The 15,868-nt window shown below is 45.8% G+C and overlaps 16 non-coding genes across 16 annotated transcripts; 7 read left to right on the top strand and 9 right to left on the bottom strand.

Moving 5' to 3' along the window:
• Positions 1 to 280: 280 nt before the first annotated feature.
• Positions 281 to 351, top strand: TRNAG-GCC (transfer RNA glycine (anticodon GCC)). The gene has a single exon. It is a non-coding gene; the product is annotated as a tRNA-Gly (tRNA).
• Positions 352 to 1,413: 1,062 nt separating this feature from the next.
• Positions 1,414 to 1,485, bottom strand: TRNAH-GUG (transfer RNA histidin (anticodon GUG)). Its single transcript has one exon. It is a non-coding gene; the product is annotated as a tRNA-His (tRNA).
• A 419-nt stretch (positions 1,486 to 1,904) lies between these two features.
• On the top strand, positions 1,905 to 1,975 carry TRNAG-GCC (transfer RNA glycine (anticodon GCC)). Its single transcript has one exon. It is a non-coding gene; the product is annotated as a tRNA-Gly (tRNA).
• Positions 1,976 to 3,037: 1,062 nt separating this feature from the next.
• TRNAH-GUG (transfer RNA histidin (anticodon GUG)) lies at positions 3,038 to 3,109 on the bottom strand. Its single transcript has one exon. It is a non-coding gene; the product is annotated as a tRNA-His (tRNA).
• A 1,553-nt stretch (positions 3,110 to 4,662) lies between these two features.
• TRNAH-GUG (transfer RNA histidin (anticodon GUG)) lies at positions 4,663 to 4,734 on the bottom strand. Its single transcript has one exon. It is a non-coding gene; the product is annotated as a tRNA-His (tRNA).
• Positions 4,735 to 6,287: 1,553 nt separating this feature from the next.
• On the bottom strand, positions 6,288 to 6,359 carry TRNAH-GUG (transfer RNA histidin (anticodon GUG)). Its single transcript has one exon. It is a non-coding gene; the product is annotated as a tRNA-His (tRNA).
• Positions 6,360 to 6,778: 419 nt separating this feature from the next.
• TRNAG-GCC (transfer RNA glycine (anticodon GCC)) lies at positions 6,779 to 6,849 on the top strand. Its single transcript has one exon. It is a non-coding gene; the product is annotated as a tRNA-Gly (tRNA).
• Positions 6,850 to 7,911: 1,062 nt separating this feature from the next.
• On the bottom strand, positions 7,912 to 7,983 carry TRNAH-GUG (transfer RNA histidin (anticodon GUG)). Its single transcript has one exon. It is a non-coding gene; the product is annotated as a tRNA-His (tRNA).
• A 1,554-nt stretch (positions 7,984 to 9,537) lies between these two features.
• On the bottom strand, positions 9,538 to 9,609 carry TRNAH-GUG (transfer RNA histidin (anticodon GUG)). Its single transcript has one exon. It is a non-coding gene; the product is annotated as a tRNA-His (tRNA).
• A 419-nt stretch (positions 9,610 to 10,028) lies between these two features.
• Positions 10,029 to 10,099, top strand: TRNAG-GCC (transfer RNA cysteine (anticodon GCA)). Its single transcript has one exon. It is a non-coding gene; the product is annotated as a tRNA-Gly (tRNA).
• Positions 10,100 to 11,160: 1,061 nt separating this feature from the next.
• On the bottom strand, positions 11,161 to 11,232 carry TRNAH-GUG (transfer RNA histidin (anticodon GUG)). Its single transcript has one exon. It is a non-coding gene; the product is annotated as a tRNA-His (tRNA).
• A 419-nt stretch (positions 11,233 to 11,651) lies between these two features.
• Positions 11,652 to 11,722, top strand: TRNAG-GCC (transfer RNA glycine (anticodon GCC)). The gene has a single exon. It is a non-coding gene; the product is annotated as a tRNA-Gly (tRNA).
• A 1,062-nt stretch (positions 11,723 to 12,784) lies between these two features.
• TRNAH-GUG (transfer RNA histidin (anticodon GUG)) lies at positions 12,785 to 12,856 on the bottom strand. The gene has a single exon. It is a non-coding gene; the product is annotated as a tRNA-His (tRNA).
• Positions 12,857 to 13,275: 419 nt separating this feature from the next.
• On the top strand, positions 13,276 to 13,345 carry TRNAG-GCC (transfer RNA glycine (anticodon GCC)). The gene has a single exon. It is a non-coding gene; the product is annotated as a tRNA-Gly (tRNA).
• A 1,062-nt stretch (positions 13,346 to 14,407) lies between these two features.
• TRNAH-GUG (transfer RNA histidin (anticodon GUG)) lies at positions 14,408 to 14,479 on the bottom strand. Its single transcript has one exon. It is a non-coding gene; the product is annotated as a tRNA-His (tRNA).
• A 419-nt stretch (positions 14,480 to 14,898) lies between these two features.
• On the top strand, positions 14,899 to 14,969 carry TRNAG-GCC (transfer RNA glycine (anticodon GCC)). Its single transcript has one exon. It is a non-coding gene; the product is annotated as a tRNA-Gly (tRNA).
• Positions 14,970 to 15,868: the final 899 nt, after the last annotated feature.

Here is a 15,868-nt window from a genome sequence, read left to right as displayed (position 1 = left end):
TACTTTACTGCGTAACGACTATGGCTTTGGCGACATTTAATGTGCAAGAATACCCGGCGACTTTACTACGGTCCTCTTTACAAGGAACTAATGCCTAAAACTTCGAGCCATCAATGCTATTTCAGTTAACGCACACACTAAAGCATGGATTTGAACTCCCGAAGCTGAGTACACAATCTGTCATCAGCAAAGTACTGCAACGTCACTGTTAAGCACGGTATGTGATGCAACTTCAAGGAAAACACGTCAGGTTTCGTTGATGTTAGCTATCGGTGACATGGCAACGGTGGTTCAGTGGTAGAATGCTCGCCTGCCACGCGGGCGGCCCGGGTTCGATTCCCGGCCGTTGCATATTTATTTTCAACTTCATATTATTATTTTTCATTCTCCTCCTAATGCTCCCTGCTTGAATTATTTATTTTTCTTAATACGAATGTCCTACAAGGTTGGCATTTCGCTCGGTCACCTTCTAAACGTTTCACCACAGAGGCACAATGACACTGCCCTGCACTGCACTGGATCGACCTCGCACACCCCGGGCGCAACAATTCACGATCTACCGCCACTTCCACGAAAATTGCAGTGTTACGAGGGCTGGAGCGGTGTACCCTTAATCTCGGGTGGTCGACTGAGTTGAGGTGTGTTCGATCCCCACAACAGCATTGCACAAAGTAAATTTCCATGCTTACACACTTCTTCTAAATTCAAATGCCCTGATAGTACCTAAATGAAGGCCTCGGCCACTTCGTTCCCTCATCCGTGCCCATCCCTTCCAATCATTCCATACACCATAAGGCACGTGTACAGCAATGACCGTAAGGCCACCTGGGCGGAGCACAGTTAATTCTTCCCAGTTTCGTCACCCTAACCAAGGTGCCACGATCCAGGTCATTATCGTTGAGTCTGTAGAGTGAGAACCTTCAATGAGTCCGAGAGAGAAGCGATCTAAGGACGGTAAACAAGCTAAGAAAGAAAGAAAGAAGCTAAGGAGGAAATAATCGTTTAACGCGCTGCCAGAGTATCCCTACGGCAGATGTATAAAATATATGATTACATTCTGCTATGGCACCACAATGCACCACCTAAATTGAGGGTTGATATCTAGCATCTTAACGTCTGAGGAACTCACTGTCTTTGTGGTTCCGTAAGCCCATAACTCTAGTTTTGCAGGCATTCGAGCCAATCTTCTCCAAAATTCAAGCTGCGAGACGCTTACTCCCTTAGCAAGACAGTGAGCCAGCTAGTTATTTAGGGGGATACAAGTAGTCTACAAATTCTCCAAATTGCTAGAAACCGATATGAATCTAACTCCGTGAGATACAGACGAGCATAACAAAATCTGAGCTTAATAATTTCTCCTAAATGAGCACTGTATCAGAATTCAGTAATTACAATTGACAAAATCTGTTCGCTTGCCGTGACCAGGATTCGAACCTGGGTTATTGTGGCCACAACGCAATGTCCTAACCACTAGACGATCACGGCTATGGTAAACACATTCTTTTGCGGTTAGTCTTACCTAATATAAGCCGTTTGTTTGCTCCACATAGCAGTGCCGGTGGATTCTGTAGAGGCAGCAGACGGCCCCTACTTCCCTTACCGTATGATTTGTCCCATGCTCTGATACTTTACTGCGTAACGACTATGGCTTTGGCGACATTTAATGTGCAAGAATACCGGGCGACTTTACTACGGTCCTCTTTACAAGGAACTAATGCCTAAAACTTCGAGCCCTCAATGCTATTTCAGTTAACGCACACACTAAAGCGTGGATTTGAACTCCCGAAGCTGAGTACACAATCTGTTATCAGCAAAGTACTGCAACGTCACTGTTAAGCACGGTATGTGATGCAACTTCAAGGAAAACACGTCAGGTTTTGTTGATGTTAGCTATCGGTGACATGGCAACGGTGGTTCAGTGGTAGAATGCTCGCCTGCCACGCGGGCGGCCCGGGTTCGATTCCCGGCCGTTGCATATTTATTTTCAACTTCATATTATTATTTTTCAATCTCCTCCTAATGATCCCTGCTTGAATTATTTATTTTTCTTAATACGAATGTCCTACAAGGTTGGCATTTCGCTCGGTCACCTTCTAAACGCTTCACCACAGAGGCACCATGACACTGCCCTGCACTGCACTGGATCGATCTCGCACTAACCGGGCGCAACTATTCACGATCTACCGCCACTTCCACGAAAATTGCAGTGTTACGAGGGCTGGAGCGGTGTACCCTTAATCTCGGGTGGTCGACTGAGTTGAGGTGTGTTCGATCCCCACAACAGCATTGCACAAAGTAAATTTCCATGCTTACACACTTCTTCTAAATTCAAATGCCCTGATAGTACCTAAATGAAGGCCTCGGCCACTTCGTTCCCTCATCCGTGCCCATCCCTTCCAATCATTCCATACACCATAAGGCACGTGTACAGCAATGACCGTAAGGCCACCTGGGCGGAGCACAGTTAATTCTTCCCAGTTTCGTCACCCTAACCAAGGTGCCACGATCCAGGTCATTATCGTTGAGTCTGTAGAGTGAGAACCTTCAATGAGTCCGAGAGAGAAGCGATCTATGGACGGTAAACAGGCTAAGAAAGAAAGAAAGAAGCTAAGGAGGAAATAATCGTTTAACGCGCTGCCAGAGTATCCCTACGGCAGATGTATAAAATATATGATAACATTCTGCTATGGCACCACAATGCACCACCTAAATTGAGGGTTGAAATCTAGCATCTTAACGTCTGAGGAACTCACTGTCTTTGTGGTTCCGTAAGCCCAAAACTCTAGTTTTGCAGGCATTCGAGCCAATCTTCTCCAAAATTCAAGCTGCGAGACGCTTACTCCCTTAGCAAGACAGTGAGCCAGCTAGTGATTTAGGGGGATACAGGTAGTCTACAAATTCTCCAAATAACTAGAAACCTATATGAATCTAACTCCTTGAGATACAGACGAGCATAACAAAATCTGAGCTTAATAATTTCTCCTAAATGAGCACTGTATCAGAATTCAGTAATTACAATTGACAAAATCTGTTCGCTTGCCGTGACCAGGATTCGAACCTGGGTTATTGCGGCCACAACGCAATGTCCTAACCACTAGACGATCACGGCTACGGTAAACACATTTCTTTTTGCTGTTAGTCTTACCTAATATAAGCGGTTTGTTTGCTCCACATAGCAGTGCCGGTGGATTCTGTAGAGACAGCAGACGGCCCCTACTTCCCTTACCGTATGATTTGTCCCATGCTCTGATACTTTACTGCGTAACGACTATGGCTTTGGCGTCATTTAATGTGCAAGAATACCCGGCGACGTTACTACGGTCCTCTTTACAAGGAACTAATGCCTAAAACTTCGAGCCCTCAATGCTATTTCAGTTAACGCACACACTAAAGGGTGGATTTAAACTCCCGAAGCTGAGTACACAATCTGTTATAAGCAAAGTACTGGAACGTCACTATTAAGCACGGTATGTGATGCAACTTCAAGGAAAACACGTCAGGTTTCGTTGATGTTAGCTATCGGTGACATGGCAACGGTGGTTCAGTGGTAGAATGCTCGCCTGCCAGCGGGCGGCCCGAGTTCGATTCCCGGCCGTTGCATATTTTTTTTCAACTTCATATTATTATTTTTCAATCTCCTCCTAATGCTCCCTGCTTGAATTATTTATTTTTCTTAATACGAATGTCCTACAAGGTTGGCATTTCGCTCGGTCACCTTCTAAACGCATCACCACAGAGGCACCATGACACTGCCCTGCACTGCACTGGATCGACCTCGCACCCCCCGGGCGCAACAATTCACGATCTACCGCCACTTCCACGAAAATTGCAGTGTTACGAGGGCTGGAGCGGTGTACCCTTAATCTCGGGTGGTCGACTGAGTTGAGGTGTCTTCGATCCCCACAACAGCATTGCACAAAGTAAATTTCCATGCTTACACACTTCTTCTAAATTCAAATGCCCTGATAGTACCTAAATGAAGGCCTCGGCCACTTCGTTCCCTCATCCGTGCCCATCCCTTCCAATCATTCCATACACCATAAGGCACGTGTACAGCAATGACCGTAAGGCCACCTGGGCGGAGCACAGTTAATTCTTCCCAGTTTCGTCACCCTAACCAAGGTCCCACGATCCAGGTCATTATCGATGAGTCTGTAGAGTGAGAACCTTCAATGAGTCCGAGAGAGAAGCGATCTATGGACGGTAAACAGGCTAAGAAAGAAAGAAAGAAGCTAAGGAGGAAATAATCGTTGAACGCGCTGCCAGAGTATCCCTACGGCAGATGTATAAAATATATGATAACATTCTGCTATGGCACCACAATGCACCACCTAAATTGAGGGTTGAAATCTAGCATCTTATCGTCTGAGGAACTCACTGTCTTTGTGGTTCCGTAAGCCCATAACTCTAGTTTTGCAGGCATTCGAGCCAATCTTCTCCAAAATTCAAGCTGCGAGACGCTTACTCCCTTAGCAAGACAGTGAGCCAGCTAGTGATTTAGGGGGATACAAGTAGTCTACAAATTCTCCAAATTGCTAGAAACCTATATGAATCTAACTCCGTGAGATACAGACGAGCATAACAAAATCTGAGCTTAATAATTTCTCCTAAATGAGCACTGTATCAGAATTCAGTAATTACAATTGACAAAATCTGTTCGCTTGCCGTGACCAGGATTCGAACCTGGGTTATTGCGGCCACAACGCAATGTCCTAACCACTAGACGATCACGGCTACGGTAAACACATTTTTTTTTTGCTGTTAGTCTTACCTAATATAAGCGGTTTGTTTGCTCCACATAGCAGTGCCGGTGGATTCTGTAGAGACAGCAGACGGCCCCTACTTCCCTTACCGTATGATTTGTCCCATGCTCTGATACTTTACTGCGTAACGACTATGGCTTTGGCGTCATTTAATGTGCAAGAATACCCGGCGACGTTACTACGGTCCTCTTTACAAGGAACTAATGCCTAAAACTTCGAGCCCTCAATGCTATTTCAGTTAACGCACACACTAAAGCGTGGATTTAAACTCCCGAAGCTGAGTACACAATCTGTTATAAGCAAAGTACTGGAACGTCACTATTAAGCACGGTATGTGATGCAACGTCAAGGAAAACACGTCAGGTTTCGTTGATGTTAGCTATCGGTGACATGGCAACGGTGGTTCAGTGGTAGAATGCTCGCCTGCCAGCGGGCGGCCCGAGTTCGATTCCCGGCCGTTGCATAATTTTTTTCAACTTCATATTATTATTTTTCAATCTCCTCCTAATGCTCCCTGCTTGAATTATTTATTTTTCTTAATACGAATGTCCTACAAGGTTGGCATTTCGCTCGGTCACCTTCTAAACGCTTCACCACAGAGGCACCATGACACTGCCCTGCACTGCACTGGATCGACCTCGCACCCCCCGGGCGCAACAATTCACGATCTACCGCCACTTCCACGAAAACTGCAGTGTTACGAGGGCTGGAGCGGTGTACCCTTAATCTCGGGTGGTCGACTGAGTTGAGGTGTGTTCGATCCCCACAACAGCATTGCACAAAGTAAATTTACATGCTTACACACTTCTTCTAAATTCAAATGCCCTGATAGTACCTAAATGAAGGCCTCGGCCACTTCGTTCCCTCATCCGTGCCCATCCCTTCCAATCATTCCATACACCATAAGGCACGTGTAGAGCAATGACCGTAAGGCCACCTGGGCGGAGCACAGTTAATTCTTCCCAGTTTCGTCACCCTAACCAAGGTGCCACAATCCAGGTCATTATCGTTGAGTCTGTAGAGTGAGAACCTTCAATGAGTCCGAGAGAGAAGCGATCTATGGACGGTAAACAGGCTAAGAAAGAAAGAAAGAAGCTAAGGAGGAAATAATCGTTTAACGCGCTGCCAGAGTATCCCTACGCAGATGTATAAAATATATGATTACATTCTGCTATGGCACCACAATGCACCACCTAAATTGAGGGTTGAAATCTAGCATCTTAACGTCTGAGGAACTCACTGTCTTTGTGGTTCCGTAAGCCCATAACTCTAGTTTTGCAGGCATTCGAGCCAATCTTCTCCAAAATTCAAGCTGCGAGACGCTTACTCCCTTAGCAAGACAGTGAGCCAGCTAGTGATTTAGGGGGATACAGGTAGTCTACAAATTCTCCAAATTGCTAGAAACCTATATGAATCTAACTCCTTGAGATACAGACGAGCATAACAAAATCTGAGCTTAATAATTTCTCCTAAATGAGCACTGTATCAGAATTCAGTAATTACAATTGACAAAATCTGTTCGCTTGCCGTGACCAGGATTCGAACCTGGGTTATTGCGGCCACAACGCAATGTCCTAACCACTAGACGATCACGGCTACGGTAAACACATTCCTTTGCGGTTAGTCTTACCTAATATAAGCGGTTTGTTTGCTCCACATAGCAGTGCCGGTGGATTCTGTAGAGACAGCAGACGGCCCCTACTTCCCTTACCGTATGATTTGTCCCATGCTCTGATACTTTACTGCGTAACGACTATGGCTTTGGCGACATTTAATGTGCAAGGATACCCGGCGACTTTACTACGGTCCTCTTTACAAGGAACTAATGCCTAAAACTTCGAGCCCTCAATGCTATTTCAGTTAACGCACACACTAAAGCATGGATTTGAACTCCCGAAGCTGAGTACACAATCTGTTATCAGCAAAGTACTGCAACGTCACTGTTAAGCACGGTATGTGATGCAACTTCAAGGAAAACACGTCAGGTTTAGTTGATGTTAGCTATCGGTGACATGGCAACGGTGGTTCAGTGCTAGAATGCTCGCCTGCCACGCGGGCGGCCCGGGTTCGATTCCCGGCCGTTGCATATTTATTTTCAACTTCATATTATTATTTTTCAATCTCCTCCTAATGCTCCCTGCTTGAATTATTTATTTTTCTTAACACGAATGTCCTACAAGGTTGGCATTTCGCTCGGTCACCTTCTAAACGCTTCACCACAGAGGCACCATGACACTGCCCTGCACTGCACTGGATCGACCTCGCACCCCCCGGGCGCAACAATTCACGATCTACCGCCACTTCCACGAAAATTGCAGTGTTACGAGGGCTGGAGCGGTGTACCCTTAATCTCGGGTGGTCGACTGAGTTGAGGTGTGTTCGATCCCCACAACAGCATTGCACAAAGTAAATTTCCATGCTTACACACTTCTTCTAAATTCAAATGCCCTGATAGTACCTAAATGAAGGCCTCGGCCACTTCGTTCCCTCATCCGTGCCCATCCCTTCCAATCATTCCATACACCATAAGGCACGTGTACAGCAATGACCGTAAGGCCACCTGGGCGGAGCACAGTTAATTCTTCCCAGTTTCGTCACCCTAACCAAGGTGCCACGATCCAGGTCATTATCGTTGAGTCTGTAGAGTGAGAACCTTCAATGAGTCCGAGAGAGAAGCGATCTATGGACGGTAAACAGGCTAAGAAAGAAAGAAAGAAGCTAAGGAGGAAATAATCGTTTAACGCGCTGCCAGAGTATCCCTACGGCAGATGTATAAAATATATGATAACATTCTGCTATGGCACCACAATGCACCACCTAAATTGAGGGTTGAAATCTAGCATCTTAACGTCTGAGGAACTCACTGTCTTTGTGGTTCCGTAAGCCCATAACTCTAGTTTTGCAGGCATTCGAGCCAATCTTCTCCAAAATTCAAGCTGCGAGACGCTTACTCCCTTAGCAAGACAGTGAGCCAGCTAGTGATTTAGGGGGATACAGGTAGTCTACAAATTCTCCAAATAACTAGAAACCTATATGAATCTAACTCCTTGAGATACAGACGAGCATAACAAAATCTGAGCTTAATAATTTCTCCTAAATGAGCACTGTATCAGAATTCAGTAATTACAATTGACAAAATCTGTTCGCTTGCCGTGACCAGGATTCGAACCTGGGTTATTGCGGCCACAACGCAATGTCCTAACCACTAGACGATCACGGCTACGGTAAACACATTTTTTTTTTGCTGTTAGTCTTACCTAATATAAGCGGTTTGTTTGCTCCATATAGCAGTGCCGGTGGATTCTGTAGAGACAGCAGACGGCCCCTACTTCCCTTACCGTATGATTTGTCCCATGCTCTGATACTTTACTGCGTAACGACTATGGCTTTGGCGTCATTTAATGTGCAAGAATACCCGGCGACGTTACTACGGTCCTCTTTACAAGGAACTAATGCCTAAAACTTCGAGCCCTCAATGCTATTTCAGTTAACGCACACACTAAAGCGTGGATTTAAACTCCCGAAGCTGAGTACACAATCTGTTATAAGCAAAGTACTGGAACGTCACTATTAAGCACGGTATGTGATGCAACGTCAAGGAAAACACGTCAGGTTTCGTTGATGTTAGCTATCGGTGACATGGCAACGGTGGTTCAGTGGTAGAATGCTCGCCTGCCAGCGGCCGGCCCCAGTTCGATTCCCGGCCGTTGCATAATTTTTTTCAACTTCATATTATTATTTTTCAATCTCCTCCTAATGCTCCCTGCTTGAATTATTTATTTTTCTTAATACGAATGTCCTACAAGGTTGGCATTTCGCTCGGTCACCTTCTAAACGCATCACCACAGAGGCACCATGACACTGCCCTGCACTGCACTGGATCGACCTCGCACCCCCCGGGCGCAACAATTCACGATCTACCGCCACTTCCACGAAAATTGCAGTGTTACGAGGGCTGGAGCGGTGTACCCTTAATCTCGGGTGGTCGACTGAGTTGAGGTGTGTTCGATCCCCACAACAGCATTGCACAAAGTAAATTTCCATGCTTACACACTTCTTCTAAATTCAAATGCCCTGATAGTACCTAAATGAAGGCCTCGGCCACTTCGTTCCCTCATCCGTGCCCATCCCTTCCAATCATTCCATACACCATAAGGCACGTGTACAGCAATGACCGTAAGGCCACCTGGGCGGAGCACAGTTAATTCTTCCCAGTTTCGTCACCCTAACCAAGGTCCCACGATCCAGGTCATTATCGTTGAGTCTGTAGAGTGAGAACCTTCAATGAGTCCGAGAGAGAAGCGATCTATGGACGGTAAACAGGCTAAGAAAGAAAGAAAGAAGCTAAGGAGGAAATAATCGTTTAACGCGCTGCCAGAGTATCCCTACGGCAGATGTATAAAATATATGATAACATTCTGCTATGGCACCACAATGCACCACCTAAATTGAGGGTTGAAATCTAGCATCTTAACGTCTGAGGAACTCACTGTCTTTGTGGTTCCGTAAGCCCATAACTCTAGTTTTGCAGGCATTCGAGCCAATCTTCTCCAAAATTCAAGCTGCGAGACGCTTACTCCCTTAGCAAGACAGTGAGCCAGCTAGTGATTTAGGGGGATACAAGTAGTCTACAAATTCTCCAAATTGCTAGAAACCTATATGAATCTAACTCCGTGAGATACAGACGAGCATAACAAAATCTGAGCTTAATAATTTCTCCTAAATGAGCACTGTATCAGAATTCAGTAATTACAATTGACAAAATCTGTTCGCTTGCCGTGACCAGGATTCGAACCTGGGTTATTGCGGCCACAACGCAATGTCCTAACCACTAGACGATCAAGGCTACGGTAAACACATTCCTTTGCGGTTAGTCTTACCTAATATAAGCCGTTTGTTTGCTCCACATAGCAGTGCCGGTGGATTCTGTAGAGGCAGCAGACGGCCCCTACTTCCCTTACCGTATGATTTGTCCCATGCTCTGATACTTTACTGCGTAACGACTATGGCTTTGGCGACATTAAATGTGCAAGAATAGCGGGCGACTTTACTACGGTCCTCTTTACAAGGAACTAATGCCTAAAACTTCGAGCCCTCAATGCTATTTCAGTTAACGCACACACTAAAGCGTGGATTTGAACTCCCGAAGCTGAGTACACAATCTGTTATCAGCAAAGTACTGCAACGTCACTGTTAAGCACGGTATGTGATGCAACTTCAAGGAAAACACGTCATGTTTCGTTGATGTTAGCTATCAGTAACATGGCAACGGTGGTTCAGTGGTAGAATGCTCGCCTGCCACGCGGGCGGCCAGGGTTCGATTCCCGGCCGTTGCATATTTATTTTCAACTTCATATTATTATTTTTCAATCTCCTCCTAATAGTTCTTGCTTTAATTATTTATTTTTCTTAATACGAATGTCCTAAAAGGTTGGCATTTCGCTCGGTCACCTTCTAAACGCTTCACCACAGAGGCACCATGACACTGCCCTGCACTGCACTGGATCGACCTCGCACCCCCCGTGCGCAACAATTCACGATCTACCGCCACTTCCACGAAAGCTGCAGTGTTACGAGGGCTGGAGCGGTGTACCCTTAATCTCGGGTGGTCGACTGAGTTGAGGTGTGTTCGATCCCCACAACAGCATTGCACAAAGTAAATTTCCATGCTTACACACTTCTTCTAAATTCAAATGCCCTGATAGTACCTAAATGAAGGCCTCGGCCACTTCGTTCCCTCATCCGTGCCCATCCCTTCCAATCATTCCATACACCATAAGGCACGTGTACAGCAATGACCGTAAGGCCACCTGGGCGGAGCACAGTTAATTCTTCCCAGTTTCGTCACCCTAACCAAGGTGCCACCATCCAGGTCATTATCGTTGAGTCTGTAGAGTGAGAACCTTCAATGAGTCCGAGAGAGAAGCGATCTATGGACGGTAAACAGGCTAAGAAAGAAAGAAAGAAGCTAAGGAGGAAATAATCGTTTAACGCGCTGCCAGAGTATCCCTACGCAGATGTATAAAATATATGATTACATTCTGCTATGGCACCACAATGCACCACCTAAATTGAGGGTTGAAATCTAGCATCTTAACGTCTGAGGAACTCACTGTCTTTGTGGTTCCGTAAGCCCATAACTCTAGTTTTGCAGGCATTCGAGCCAATCTTCTCCAAAATTCAAGCTGCGAGACGCTTACTCCCTTAGCAAGACAGTGAGCCAGCTAGTGATTTAGGGGGATACAGGTAGTCTACAAATTCTCCAAATTGCTAGAAACCTATATGAATCTAACTCCTTGAGATACAGACGAGCATAACAAAATCTGAGCTTAATAATTTCTCCTAAATGAGCACTGTATCAGAATTCAGTAATTACAATTGACAAAATCTGTTCGCTTGCCGTGACCAGGATTCGAACCTGGGTTATTGCGGCCACAACGCAATGTCCTAACCACTAGACGATCACGGCTACGGTAAACACATTCCTTTGCGGTTAGTCTTACCTAATATAAGCGGTTTGTTTGCTCCACATAGCAGTGCCGGTGGATTCTGTAGAGACAGCCGACGGCCCCTACTTCCCTTACCGTATGATTTGTCCCATGCTCTGATACTTTACTGCGTAACGACTATGGCTTTGGCGACATTTAATGTGCAAGGATACCCGGCGACTTTACTACGGTCCTCTTTACAAGGAACTAATGCCTAAAACTTCGAGCCCTCAATGCTATTTCAGTTAACGCACACACTAAAGCATGGATTTGAACTCCCGAAGCTGAGTACACAATCTGTTATCAGCAAAGTACTGCAACGTCACTGTTAAGCACGGTATGTGATGCAACTTCAAGGAAAACACGTCAGGTTTAGTTGATGTTAGCTATCGGTGACATGGCAACGGTGGTTCAGTGCTAGAATGCTCGCCTGCCACGCGGGCGGCCCGGGTTCGATTCCCGGCCGTTGCATATTTATTTTCAACTTCATATTATTATTTTTCAATCTCCTCCTAATGCTCCCTGCTTGAATTATTTATTTTTCTTAACACGAATGTCCTACAAGGTTGGCATTTCGCTCGGTCACCTTCTAAACGCTTCACCACAGAGGCACCATGACACTGCCCTGCACTGCACTGGATCGACCTCGCACCCCCCGGGCGCAACAATTCACGATCTACCGCCACTTCCACGAAAATTGCAGTGTTACGAGGGCTGGAGCGGTGTACCCTTAATCTCGGGTGGTCGACTGAGTTGAGGTGTGTTCGATCCCCACAACAGCATTGCACAAAGTAAATTTCCATGCTTACACACTTCTTCTAAATTCAAATGCCCTGATAGTACCTAAATGAAGGCCTCGGCCACTTCGTTCCCTCATCCGTGCCCATCCCTTCCAATCATTCCATACACCATAAGGCACGTGTACAGCAATGACCGTAAGGCCACCTGGGCGGAGCACAGTTAATTCTTCCCAGTTTCGTCACCCTAACCAAGGTGCCACGATCCAGGTCATTATCGTTGAGTCTGTAGAGTGAGAACCTTCAATGAGTCCGAGAGAGAAGCGATCTATGGACGGTAAACAGGCTAAGAAAGAAAGAAAGAAGCTAAGGAGGAAATAATCGTTTAACGCGCTGCCAGAGTATCCCTACGGCAGATGTATAAAATATATGATTACATTCTGCTATGGCACCACAATGCACCACCTAAATTGAGGGTTGATATCTAGCATCTTAACGTCTGAGGAACTCACTGTCTTTGTGGTTCCGTAAGCCCATAACTCTAGTTTTGCAGGCATTCGAGCCAATCTTCTCCAAAATTCAAGCTGCGGGACGCTTACTCCCTTAGCAAGACAGTGAGCCAGCTAGTGATTTAGGGGGATACAGGTAGTCTACAAATTCTCCAAATTGCTAGAAACCTATATGAATCTAACTCCTTGAGATACAGACGAGCATAACAAAATCTGAGCTTAATAATTTCTCCTAAATGAGCACTGTATCAGAATTCAGTAATTACAATTGACAAAATCTGTTCGCTTGCCGTGACCAGGATTCGAACCTGGGTTATTGCGGCCACAACGCAATGTCCTAACCACTAGACGATCACGGCTACGGTAAACACATTCCTTTGCGGTTAGTCTTACCTAATATAGGCGGTTTGTTTGCTCCACATAGCAGTGCCGGTGGATTCTGTAGAGACAGCAGACGGCCCCTACTTCCCTTACCGTATGATTTGTCCCATGCTCTGATACTTTACTGCGTAACGACTATGGCTTTGGCGTCATTTAATGTGCAAGAATACCCGGCGACGTTACTACGGTCCTCTTTACAAGGAACTAATGCCTAAAACTTCGAGCCCTCAATGCTATTTCAGTTAACGCACACACTAAAGCGTGGATTTAAACTCCCGAAGCTGAGTACACAATCTGTTATAAGCAAAGTGCTGCAACGTCACTATTAAGCACGGTATGTGATGCAACTTCAAGGAAAACACGTCAGGTTTCGTTGATGTTAGCTATCGGTGACATGGCAACGGTGGTTCAGTAGTAGAATGCTCGCCTGCCACGCGGGAGCCCGGGTTCGATTCCCGGCCGTTGCATATTTATTTTCAACTTCATATTATTATTTTTCAATCTCCTCCTAATAGTCCTTGCTTTAATTATTTATTTTTCTTAATACGAATGTAATAAAAGGTTGGCATTTCGCTCGGTCACCTTCTAAACGCTTCACCACAGAGGCACCATGACACTGCCCTGCACTGCACTGGATCGACCTCGCACCCCCCGGGCGCAACAATTCACGATCTACCGCCACTTCCACGAAAACTGCAGTGATACGAGGGCCGGAGCGGTGTACCCTTAATCTCGGGTGGTCGACTGAGTTGAGGTGTGTTCGATCCCCACAACAGCATTGCACAAAGTAAATTTCCATGCTTACACACTTCTTCTAAATTCAAATGCCCTGATAGTACCTAAATGAAGGCCTCGGCCACTTCGTTCCCTCATCCGTGCCCATCCCTTCCAATCATTCCATACACCATAAGGCACGTGTACAGCAATGGCCGTAAGGCCACCTGGGCGGAGCACAGTTAATTCTTCCCAGTTTCGTCACCCTAACCAAGGTGCCACGATCCAGGTCATTATCGTTGAGTCTATAGAGTGAGAACCTTCAATGAGTCCGAGAGAGAAGCGATCTATGGGCGGTAAACAGGCTAAGAAAGAAAGAAAGAAGCTAAGGAGGAAATAATCGTTTAACGAGCTGCCAGAGTATCCCTACGGCAGATGTATAAAATATATGATAACATTCTGCTATGGCACCACAATGCACCACCTAAATTGAGGGTTGAAATCTAGCATCTTAACGTCTGAGGAACTCACTGTCTTTGTGGTTCCGTAAGCCCATAACTCTAGTTTTGCAGGCATTCGAGCCAATCTTCTCCAAAATTCAAGCTGCGAGACGCTTACTCCCTTAGCAAGACAGTGAGCCAGCTAGTGATTTAGGGGGATACAGGTAGTCTACAAATTCTCCAAATTGCTAGAAACCTATATGAATCTAACTCCTTGAGAAACAGACGAGCATAACAAAATCTGAGCTTAATAATTTCTCCTAAATGAGCACTGTATCAGAATTCAGTAATTACAATTGACAAAATCTGTTCGCTTGCCGTGACCAGGATTCGAACCTGGGTTATTGCGGCCACAACGCAATGTCCTAACCACTAGACGATCACGGCTACGGTAAACACATTCCTTTGCGGTTAGTCTTACCTAATATAAGCGGTTTGTTTGCTCCACATAGCAGTGCCGGTGGATTCTGTAGAGACAGCAGACGGCCCCTACTTCCCTTACCGTATGATTTGTCCCATGCTCTGATACTTTACTGCGTAACGACTATGGCTTTGGCGTCATTTAATGTGCAAGAATACCCGGCGACGTTACTACGGTCCTCTTTACAAGGAACTAATGCCTAAAACTTCGAGCCCTCAATGCTATTTCAGTTAACACACACACTAGAGCGTGGATTTAAACTCCCGAAGCTGAGTACACAATCTGTTATAAGCAAAGTACTGCAACGTCACTATTAAGCACGGTATGTGATGCAACTTCAAGGAAAACACGTCAGGTTTCGTTGATGTTAGCTATCGGTGACATGGCAACGGTGGTTCAGTGGTAGAATGCTCGCCTGCCACGCGGGCGGCCCGGGTTCGATTCCCGGCCGTTGCATATTTATTTTCAACTTCATATTATTATTTTTCAATCTCCTCCTAATGATCCCTGCTTGAATTATTTATTTTTCTTAATACGAATGTCCTACAAGGTTGGCATTTCGCTCGGTCACCTTCTAAACGCTTCACCACAGAGGCACCATGACACTGCCCTGCACTGCACTGGATCGATCTTGCACCCCCCGGGCGCAACTATTCACGATCTAGCGCCACTTCCACGAAAATTGCAGTGTTACGAGGGCTGGAGCGGTGTACCCTTAATCTCGGGTGGTCGACTGAGTTGAGGTGTGTTCGATCCCCACAACAGCATTGCACAAAGTAAATTTCCATGCTTACACACTTCTTCTAAATTCAAATGCCCTGGTAGTACCTAAATGAAGGCCTCGGCCACTTCGTTCCCTCATCCGTGCCCATCCCTTCCAATCATTCCATACACCATAAGGCACGTGTACAGCAATGACCGTAAGGCCACCTGGGCGGAGCACAGTTAATTCTTCCCAGTTTCGTCACCCTAACCAAGGTGCCACGATCCAGGTCATTATCGTTGAGTCTGTAGAGTGAGAACCTTCAATGAGTCCGAGAGAGAAGCGATCTATGGACGGTAAACAGGCTAAGAAAGAAAGAAAGAAGCTAAGGAGGAAATAATCGTTTAACGCGCTGCCAGAATATCCCTACGGCAGATGTATGAAATATATGATTACATTCTGCTATGGCACCACAATGCACCACCTAAATTGAGGGTTGAAATCTAGCATCTTAACGTCTGAGGAACTCACTGTCTTTGTGGTTCCGTAAGCCCATAACTCTAGTTTTGCAGGCATTCGAGCCAATCTTCTCCAAAATTCAAGCTGCGAGACGCTTACTCCCTTAGCAAGACAGTGAGCCAGCTAGTGATTT

This window comes from Anabrus simplex, chromosome 1 (genome assembly GCF_040414725.1).
Source record: "Anabrus simplex isolate iqAnaSimp1 chromosome 1, ASM4041472v1, whole genome shotgun sequence".
NCBI lineage: Eukaryota > Metazoa > Arthropoda > Insecta > Orthoptera > Tettigoniidae > Anabrus > Anabrus simplex.
Note: the sequence above shows the minus strand (reverse complement) of the source record. Positions and strands in the feature narration are given on the sequence as shown.